The following is a 9,461-nucleotide window of genomic DNA, read 5'->3' as shown; positions in this document are numbered from 1 at the left end:
GATGGTAGCTGACATTACTATGCCTCTGCCATATTCCAGAAGAAGGAATCTCCTTGTCTGTGCCCATGCCTTTCCTCATAGGTGCTGGTCCATGCATGGGTCTCCCCATTTGCCTCACCCCCTTCTGTCATGATTCTAAGCTTAGTCAACTTATAACTCTAGCCTCACACTCATTCTTCCTTTCTCTCCTCTTTCTCTTTCCTTTCCAAGTTACTTAATTCTTTGATTGTCCCAGAAATTGCAGTCACAAAAGAAAATACTGAAGAGACTGTTTTTATTGGAAAAAAGAAGTAACTGAAGACCAAGGAGTGAGTGGGAAAGTGTGGTGAATGACAGCAGAGGAAAAATAAGATTTTTGCAAAGCAGTGTCTAGGGGACAGGCAACAAAAATGCAAGAGCCTAAAGAATTGAAGGAAAGGCGAGGCAAGCAGGTCAGAAGGCCCTACTAGACTTTGTTGGGAAGGTTTAATACATAGAATGAAAGGTGGAGATTTCATGTTTAGTTAAAGACAAGTCTAGAATGTGAATAAGAGGCTACCCAATATATTTTCCACTAAGAGTTCCAAATTATTCTGCAGTTTGGAGTGCTCACAGTCAGGAGGAATCTCTTCTAAGTAGACAGCTCCAATTACCTCATGCTTTTGTAAATATATGCATATATGTGTTGTCAGGAGATCTGGTTCTTTTTATCCCACATGTATTTTAACTGAATAAATCCTACTGATCTGAATGTTTTTTTTCTACTAGTTATAAATGTGTGTGGGTTAAGCTCTGCTATTTGCTGTTTATGTCTGGAGTGGTTTCAGATTCTTTGCTCGCCTACTTTTGCTCCTGAAGACAAATTTGTAAGTGACCAAGGTGTACACATTACACTCTCCTGATTGTGCCTGTTAAGGAAAAAAAAATTGCCTCAGATATGATAAGACAGAAGCAAATTTTATTCTGATACTATTGCCAGTGATAGCAAAGTGAGCACAAGTCAAGTCTGAATACCTAGCTCCCAGAGCTAAAAGGCTGGAGAATTTTTAAAAGCTAGGCTTGGGTGGGGTAGGAGCTGTGGCATCCTAGGGCATCTGCATCTTCTAACTAGCTGTATCTAAAGGAAAATTGAACTTTCTCATATCCTCTTGGCAAGAGGTAGTTATACAAGTTGGGAAAAGGCAAGCCTCTAGTTACACAGAAAGTAATATGTGGGGGTGCAATCTTCCTTGATGATTCCATTTCAAGAGAGGGCTCCCAGATTCTTAAGAAACACAGTCCTGGATTGTAAGTCTTGCAAGAACCTGGGAGGAAATACTTACACACATTTCAAAGGGGGCAGAGAAAGGTTTCCTAAAGTAAATGCTCTAAGAAATCCTGGAGTCAGGAAGAAATCTGGCTGAAATTCAGTCAAGATGAGAGGAATGTTAAGGTAGTCTCAATCAGGTCACAGTCATAGTCATCTCTGTGGACACTTAGATGCTTCTGCAGCTCCAACTGGACCAGAAAGAAGTCATATTTGGTGCCAGAATTGCTGCTTTCAGCTAGATGGTGCTGACTGTTGTGCTACTATCAACAAGGTCCCATGAATGCCAACTCCATTCAGTTGTGAAATGATTCTTTATTTAATACTACCTCGTTGAATACTCTCTACCTAGAGCTAGATGTTGAAGGGAGTCCTCCTGGATTTCGTTGCCCTTGAACATTCCCTACCATGTTCACTATGAGAAATGATCCTGCCTAAAGGCAATAGAAACATTTTTTTTTTCCCTTTCCGCCTTTGCCATAAAGGCAAAAACAAAGCAAAATAGAGAAATGAAAACCAAAAACAAAAATAAACAAACAAAAAAGTGACAGGGTAGGATAATTACACTCTACCTCTTAGGCAAGTTTTATACTCATACTATGGTAATCTGGACATATAAAAATAAAGTAATGATAAAAGACTTTGGAAAGAGACAAAGAAAAAATTCAACGTTTTTCTTTTTTCAAAATAACTAGAGTTATCATATGGTACTAAATCTCAATATTAGAAATTCTTGTTCCTGTTGTAGATTATTTTCTTGGTGGACGAAGGAGGGCATCTTTCCCACCTTCTTTAAACCCATTCAGTGGCCGTGAAGCTCTCGACCTTCCCACATCTACACATATTTTTAAGGTGAAACCATATAGAAAAGAATTGCTGCAGAAGCCCAGAGGCTTAGAGAAAGAAGGACTCTTTAGAGTGAGTCGTGATGCCAAGAGATGAGAGACCAAGAGAAAGAAGAAAAATGAAGGGCACCAAGGAAGAAGTTCTCTTGAATCTCTTCACTGTGAATTTGTTGCAGTGACCCACTGGAAAAAATAGAACACTGATTTCCTCTGTTCCCTAGGTTTCCATGTAAGGGTCTCCAGTAATGGACTATGCTTTTTAAAATTTATGAACATTAAAGGGAGAGTGATGTCTAATTGGGTAGAATGAAAAGAGGGAAGAGGGAGTAAAGAAGAAAGGAAGCATGGACAACTATTTGTAGAACTCCACCCCCCCCCCCCCCCAATAACAGACCATGGGATCTACAAGTCACAGTCTTTTCATTCTCTGCAGTATTCTCTCTCTCTCTCTCTCTCTCTCTCTGTCTCTCTCTCTCTCTGAGAGAGAGAGGGGGAGAGGACATTCTCTGAAGTATTCTAAGATTCCAAGCTTGGCATCAGATCCCTTGAATTATTCACTACAACCCTATGAAGTAGGTAGTATTATTACACCCATTTTTCTAGACATAAAATTTCTAGAATTTTAAACTCTGGGAAAGAGAAATATTTGCCCAGGTCACACAATAGGTGAGTAAGAAGCAGAGCCAGGAATCAAGAGCAGATTATCTGGCTCAGACCCTGTGCTTTCCCATGAGACTCCACTCTCTCACTAGGTACTAGTTTTCTATAATGAAATGGTAGATGGCATAACGTGAGAAAATAGCTAATCTTAACATTATCAAGGGCCACAATTTGAAAGGATCTTAGTGAATAAAGCCTTTTTTACTTTCACTGTTTTTCTCATACTTGAGACCCCACCCACTTTGAGCATCAGTCATGACATATGATAGGAATCCCAAAGTTTTATGTACATCACCTGAGATGATTAGGTCCCAGGGTTTGAGTTTCAGAATAGGGGCATAAATTATTTTTAAGTGTTTTTGTATGTTTGCACATAACCAAATCTTTTTCTCTTTTTTTATGTTCAGTTAGCCAACATGTATTACATCATTAGTTTCTGTTGTGATGTACAGTGATTCATCAGTTGTGTACAATACCCAGTGCTCAATACAACACATGCCCTTCTTAATACCCATCACCCAGTTAGCCCTTCCCCAACCCACCCTTCTATAACCCTCAGTTTGTTTCCCAGGGACCATAGTCTCTCATGGTTTGTCTCCCTCTCTGATTTCTTACCATTCAATTTTCCCTCCCTTCAAATCTAGTAGAACTATGCTGAGCATACAGAGTGAGATGTGACAACTGGAAGTCTAGAGAAAGAGTCAAGGAGGTAAATGAGCAAAACAAAGCAAACATCGAAATGTACTGGTAAATAGTGTTTGCCATTTATTTGCCATATAGGAAATAAGAAGCTGAAAAATTGATAGGACAGAAGTGCCTGGGTAGCTTAGCTGGTTAAAGAACCGACTCTTGCTTTCCACTCAGATCATGATCTTAGGATCTGGAAATCGAGTCCCACCTAAGGCTCTCTCTGTGCTCAGTGTAGAGTCTGCTTGAGAGTCTCTCTCTCCCTCTCCCTATGTCTTGCCCCCTGCTTATGCTCTCTCTGTCAAAATAAATAAATAAAGTACTTAAGAAAGTGGACAGGGCACTCTATATTTACTAAAATTATTGAGTCAGAAGCACTGACCACTGGAACTGAAATGCTGACCACAGGGTAGCAAAGTATACTTATTATTATTGGTTTATCAGACATAAAGATACCCAGCATGGTGTTCAACATATTTTACATATTTGCAGTGACAGACTAAAGGGTACCATTTAAGGTTATTGTGAATAAATTCTCTAACACAACATCCCCAATTCTATTAATGTATTAAGGGACCACCACTAGAAAGGTAAAGGACCATTGATATTAGTAAATGATCCTTTTATCATTGAGAGAGCTTACATAGATAATCTCCATTCACAGATAAGTAACTAGAGATAACTAGGTTATCCACCTGAAAAGTTGATCAGTAAACTTTTTTCTTAAAATTTTATTTATTTATTTGAGAGAGAGAAAGCATGAGCAGGAGGAAGGGGTAGAGGGGAAGGGAGAAGTAGACTCCCCACTGAGCAGGGAGCCTGATGGGGGACTCGATCCCAGGACCCTGGGATAATGACCTGAGTCAAAGGCAGACACTTAATTGACTGAGCCATGTTGCTTGAGCTAAGTCATGAAATGAGTACATATTCATCAGGAATATAGAAGTGAGGGAGGAATATGAATAAAAACAATAAAGGTCTAAAGAATTAAAAATATTTAAGCATGGCTGGATTAAAAATGTATATATGTTACTTCTAGATGATGAGGTTGAAGTAAAAAAAAAAATAAGAGTGAAGAGATAGAGAATTGCCAAAACTCTTAAGAGTTTGGAGATTATATCTACATGTCTGCACTCTGCTACAAAAGTGACTTGAAGCCACTAAAGGGTTTTACTTTAGGAAGTAATGTTAAGAGATATTTTTAAAAAGACGTATTTATTTATTTTGGGGGTAGGGGCAAAGGGAGAAGAAGTGACAGAATGTGAAGCAGACTCAGCACTGAGCATGAAGCCTGAACAGGGGCTCGATCCCATGAACCTGAGATCATACCCTGGGCCAAAATCATGAGTGGTTTGCTCAACGAGCTGAGTCACCCAGGCGCCCTTGAGATTTTTGTAATATGAAATTAACTTGCAAAGATGCAGAGAGTGCTTGGAAGAGGTGGAAGATTGGAGACAAAAGACCAGTTAGGAGATTGTAATAAACTCAGAAAAGATAAGAATTTTAAAAAGGAAAGAGTATGGCATTCTCTCAGTCTGGATTTGATTATTATAACAGAACCACTAAGATGGATAAATGGAAGGATGGATAGTTGGATAGATCAATAGGTAGAGAGATAGAGATATACTTACATAATTTATTAGAGGGATCTTTCCTTGCACAATTGTGGGAGTTGTGTAAAGCTGCTATCTTCCCATCAGATCCTATGGTTTGAAAGTTAAAGGGCAGGCAGTGAGGAAGAAAAGATGGACATGAAGTGTGGGGGAGAGTAAGAATAAACAAGAAATATGAACATAGGCTAGAACCCACAAGGACAGGCTGGAATCTATTTAAGTGTCTCACTGCTTCCAACTTCATGATGTAGCTGTTCTAAGGAGAAAATAATGTTCTTCCTCATGAACTTAAACAAGCAGCTGGCCCAGGAGTTAGAGAAAGATCTGAGAGACATGGAGCAACTGATGCTCTAAGCCAGTGAGGCAAGCTAGTAGATAAGTGACCATATGTGTGAGTTATAACACTTTCTGCTCCCCTGCACCAACATATACATGTATAAAGTCCCAGAGTCCTGGGATCTAACCCTCAGTCAGGGTCTCTGCTCAGTGAGGAGCCTGCTTCTCCCTCTCTGTCTGTTTCTCCCTGCTGCTTGTGCTATCTCAAACAAATAAACAAAATCTTTTAAGAGAAGACCTATATACATTGCATATATATAATTATATATAAATATAATATATAATATATATACTTTAACACTGCTGTGATTTAAAAACAAAACAAAACCCCAAAAATGAAACTATTAAAAAGTCTCTTTCTCTATTCCCCAAATTTACAATTAAATGACGCTAAAATACATGTTTATTTTAATTTAGCAAATGATAAAATGCTTGTCAGTCACATATTAGATGAACAACCGTTTAGAAAGTGACCATAAGGGACGCCTGGGTGGCTCAGTGGGTTAAGCCTCTGCCTTAGGCTCAGGTCATGATCTCAGGGTCCTGGAGTCAAATCCCGCATTGGGCTTTCTCCTCAGCAGGGAGCCCGCTTCCCCCCACCCCAGCCCCCGCCTGCCTTTCTGCCTACTTGTGATCTCTCTCTCCATCATAAATAAATAAAACCTTAAAAAAAAGAACATATTTTAAAAAAAGAAAGTGACCATAAGTTCTGTCATAAAAGTAAAAGTGAATTATCGTCATGTAGAATGATATTTTCATCAATTCTTTCATGCACTCAGATAATGAAAACATTCATTTCACATAGATTTCCCTTTGTCCTTTAGTTTCAAAATATTCAGTTTCTGCTCAGAACACTCTTCCAATTTCTATTGTGCATTTCCTTGCCTTTTTTCCTTTAGCATGTGATTCCTGAGCTATCTTTAATAAGGGAGACATATTGTTAACATTCTTTAATTTAAGCTATATCTAAGCCTCTAAGAAAATCTTTCTCTCTAGATAAATATCCCAGTGATAATAAGTACTTTATAATGTCACTTATCTTATGAGTCGGGATATCTTAAAGAAAAAAAGAACTATTGGATTCATAACTAATACATGTATCATTCGGATACATTCGGAAAAGAAAGTAGTTGATAAACTGATAAAGCAAAACTGCATATTTTGGTGCCCTCAGGAAGACATTTCCTTCAAAAAAAAAATTGTTGATTTCTGGGACTAAAGGAAAAATATTTTTAACTGAGCCCAGAGTCCTTATTTTAGAAACTGAATTTCTATGTTAATTTGTCATGGAAATCACATTTCTACTTCAAATTAGCAGGAGATTTTGCCAGTTACTTGGTGAGTCGAGAGGGACTTCTCAAAGAAGTCATCAGTATTGACAAATGTAGGACTGAAGCTGAAGACAACTCAGGGAAATCATTGACATGTGTTACTGCAGACATCCATGAAACTTATCGTTTATAACCTTCAGTTTGCTTTCACAAAAAAAGATATATGATTTTGCTAATATGAATCTTCAAGAACCCTATTGTTTTAGGACACTATTGTGTGAAGATTTATGTATACTGTGTTCATCATGTCTTTTCATTTCAAAGGTTTCTAAGGAAAAACGTCAGCTTAGGAGAGTTGGATCAAAATTCAGACTACCCATTGCAGTTGGCCCTTTCCATCCGAAATCTCTAAGTGAAGACCTAAAAGTAGAGAATAATTACAAGTACGTGGCTATGAGCTCTGGTTGATGACAAGACCACAGCACAAAATATTTCCAGAAAGCAGTGAGAAAATGTAGTTACCCTTTTAAGTGTAAGCCAAGACCAGAGGTGTTAGATGCTGGAAGCCTGAACATTCTGGGATAGATCCTGCCTCCATACACCACTTTCTATCCCCTTAAGACCAGGGTAGTAAGGCAGGCCATGGCAACAAATGTAGGGTCTGAGGCAACTTAGGGCCCGGTGAACTTCAAGAGGATTTAGAAAAAAAATACCTATTGCTAATTTTTGCCTTCTGTATTTTCCTGTTTTAGACTCAATCACCAATTAATAATAATAATAAGAATTATTATTATTATTACTTGGTGATTGAGTAAAATTATTATTATTATTATTATTATAACAACAACAACAACTGGCATTTTGGTTGGGTTGCTTTGACTCTACAGATAAATTTAGGGGGCATTGACATATGTAAAATATTAAATCTAATTGTATGGCATATCCCTATACTTATGCAGCTCTTTTAATTTTTTTCAATAATATTTTGTAGTTTTCACATCATCCACTTAGACTTATTCCTGAGTCCTTTGTAATTTTAATGAAAGTGGAAATGATTCTTCAAATTTAATTTTCTCTTTTGTTGTTGTTGCTGGTATATAAAAATAGATTTGATAAAAGATATGTTTATTTTGGGTGCCTGGTTGGCTCAGTGGGTTAAGCAACCAACTCCTGGTTGCAGCTCACATCATGATCAGAGTCATGAGATTCAGCCCTGCATGAGGTTCCGGGCTCATCAGGGAGTCTGCTTAAGATTCTCTCTCTCCCTCTGTTCCTCCCCCCACTCTCTTTTTACCTTCCTCTTTCTAAAATAAATGAATAAAATCTTTTTTAAAAAGTATGCTATTTAATGTAATGGTGATTTTCCTGTGACCTTGTTAAAATTGTTTATGAAAGTTAAGAGTTTCCAATACTTATTTTTTTTTCTTATTGAACTTATCACTTTAATGGAATGCTGAATAGAAGTAATAAAGTTTGGAAATCTGCTAAGTGGTGTTGTTGTTTTAATTAATTTTATTTTATTTTTTGGTCTGTGTTCCAAAATTCACTGTTTATGCACCACACCCAGTGCTCCATGCCCTCCTTAATACCCACCACCAAGCTCACCCACCCCCCACCTCCCTCCCCTCCAAAACCCTCAGTTTGTTTCTCAGAGTCCACAGTCTCTCATGGTTCATCTCCCCCTCCAATTTCCCCCAACTCACTTCTCCTCTCCATCTCCCAATGTCCTACATCTTATTCCTCATGCTCCACAAGTAGGTAAAACCGTAATTGACTCTCTCTGCTTGGCTTATTTCACTCAGCATAATCTCCTCCAATCCTGTCCATGTTGATACAAAAGTTGGGTATTCATCCTTTCTGATGGAGGCATCATCTGCTAAGTGTCCCTGTCATGTTTATTCTGACTTCCTAACATAAGGTAAGGGTCATTCCCTGCCTTTCTATTCTACAAATTATATATATCTGGAATTAATTTGCCTTGAAATATTTGCAATATCTTATGAATAAGTTATATCATACTGCCTTAAAAATTAAGAAATTGAGACATAATGTTTGGGGAAAAAAATGGCAGCAGTTACAAAGCATCTTAGGCAATGATCCAAAATACAGAAAAATCAAAATCCAAATCCTGGCAATAAGAACTATCCTGATCTAGTGATGATAAAATTTTCCAAACCATCTTGAAGTGTTTAGTTGTTGTGTTCATACAATCTATGACTTGGCAATTTTTCCGGTATACCAGAAAAAAATCCTAACACATTTTCACAAAAAGGCATGTTAATGGATTTTATTCAACTATTTCAACAGCAAAGATTTGAGGGGAGGTTTTGCATAAATTATCTGAGGCATCAGAAATAAAATGTAGGGAAACCCAGGTGACTCAGTCCAACTCTTGGTTTTGACTCAGGTCATGATCTTGGGTCATAGTATTAAGCCCAGCATCTAGCTCTGCACTCAGCATGGAGTCTGTTTGTCTCTCTTCCTATGCTCTTCCCCCGCCCCCTTCCCCACTGACTTTCTCTAAATTAAATAAATATTTAAAAAAAAATAAAATGTGGAATATACACAAAATGAATTCCTCAACAAAGGTCAGGTATAATAATGCAGATTTGCTAAAGCACCATGGATACATCTCAAATGCATAATTTTGAATAAAATATCAGAAATTGAGATTTTTAATAAGATGCAACATATGTAAATTAAGAATTTGTATAAACAGTCACAATAAATATATTTTAAAGGATGAAAATAATTTGGAATAAAT

Source organism: Meles meles, chromosome 13, assembly GCF_922984935.1.
Source record: "Meles meles chromosome 13, mMelMel3.1 paternal haplotype, whole genome shotgun sequence".
NCBI classification, from domain to species: Eukaryota; Metazoa; Chordata; class Mammalia; order Carnivora; family Mustelidae; genus Meles; species Meles meles.
This window is presented reverse-complemented; position numbering follows the sequence as displayed.